Consider the following 1,972-nt stretch of genomic DNA (forward strand, 5'->3'; position numbering starts at 1 on the left):
CCCGGCCTGGGCATGGATATTTGTGAGTGTTCATTCATCCATTTCATCATATCATCATTCATCCCCATCTTCGCAAATTAGGCAAAGTGGCACAAAAAGCAAGGTAAAATGGAGCAAATCAGTCAGTCAGTCAATTTTTGAAGAAATAGGGCACATGCATGTTCAGGAGACTGAACAAGAATTCCTATACTCATAAAGTATATACGTTTCGTGTTACGTGCACTGACTATAAACATGAACACGTATCGCCCACGTGTCGTACGACGTGACACGTGGGGTTTATGTGGCATGTGGTCTGCCTCTGCATAAGTTACACTGGTCGACGTGATTATTGGCACATGGATGAGAGAGGCCATTTCTAATAGACCATTTTACGCTGAATTCAGATACGCGATGTCGTAACTCTTCTACTCGTATTAGATATGTGTTTCCTGTGACGAAGCTTTTCTACTAGTGTATGTCGCGACACGCTGCATGACAGTCCAATTTTCCCGTTTCGACCAATTACGTTTCGTCTAATGGCTAATTAACACAAAGTTATGTGATTTGTGACCTAACTGCCGTTTAGACTAAATAGGAATTCCTGTGAATAATATCAATTAATTCGAGCTGAATTAAACGAACTTGTTCAGGTGTTGAAAGTGTTCAAAAATAGGTCGATATTTTGCTTTCTAAACTGGAATGCTAGTGTGCGTATTTCGTAAACATCAGGAAGAGATTCAGTATTTATGTTCTGAAGACTTCCATAGCGAATCATCCAGAACATTTGAGTAAGGGACGTAAACAAAATTCTGGACTACTTTATTTTTCCTATGAGCACGTAATACATGTATATTCATAAACACACAAAAAAACGGACGTATCATTTTGAATTACCCTGTATAATTTGCACATACTTTCTAACTCTTGATTTTTTTCTTCATATGCTTGTTAACTCTCTTGCCTTGATCGCCGTTAGAGGCACATTGCACAGTGCTTTGAATCTTACTTTAAACTGCATGTCCAGTCCCGATTAGTCCATAATTGCATAAAGTAGACTTAACACCGAAAAGTACTGATTTCTTTGAATCAACAAAACACGTTTGCTGAAGTTTTTGTAACCACAAAAGGAAAAATGTGTAGCGTTTACTAAATTAGGTAATGTTGACCAAATTGTTTGTTAAGTTTTAAATTCAACATTCATTTGTTTTGTAGCCTGTTTATAGAAATGTTTCGTTACCATAAACTATTCATTGATTATTCCAAACAATTTGCTTTGCTTTGAGAATTTGCCCTTTGCTTGCCAATGGTGAAATTATAATGCATCTCTAATTTGTAAATATTACTATGTTATTTTATATATAAATACAAATATAACTAATGTATATTGATGAAATAGTTCAGCCGACCTTTTAAGGATGTGTATTTACCACTTTGTCGTTCTCAACTTTTTTTTTACTACTGTACTTCCTCATGGGGGTAGAAGCCCTTAAGATGAATCTCGCTCTATTACAGCTGATTACATAAGATGTATAATCCTGCTAAGAAAGTAAAATTAATTTCCACTATACGCTATTTAAATGAGGTATTTTTAGGGTTTCGGGCGGGGAGGGGGCTTCATCCCCCGAACCCTCCCCTGACTACATGCCTGACTTTACTACTTTTTATTTGTAGTTTGATTTTATCTCATTTCGATAGGGGCTGTAACTCCATCAGCTCCCACGTACGTACGCCAGTGATTCAGACTACAGGAAACACCATAAGTTCCCCTGGAATTCTTGTTTGAATTAAACGGGTTTATCTTGTCAGAGAGCTATCGCTCCTCAAAATCTAACGGCAAACAGTGCAGGTGGGATTAAGAAGAATACGTCTTCTGTTTTTTTAACAGGCCTGGTGCGTTAAGAGGAGGGGGGGGGGGCATCGAGTACATCTGGGTCGAAGCATGCGGGTATATATGCTGCTTGTGGCGAGCGCGGGAATCCATTGGCGAGAG

Source organism: Lepisma saccharinum, chromosome 13, assembly GCF_977018435.1.
Source record: "Lepisma saccharinum chromosome 13, izLepSacc3.1, whole genome shotgun sequence".
NCBI lineage: Eukaryota > Metazoa > Arthropoda > Insecta > Zygentoma > Lepismatidae > Lepisma > Lepisma saccharinum.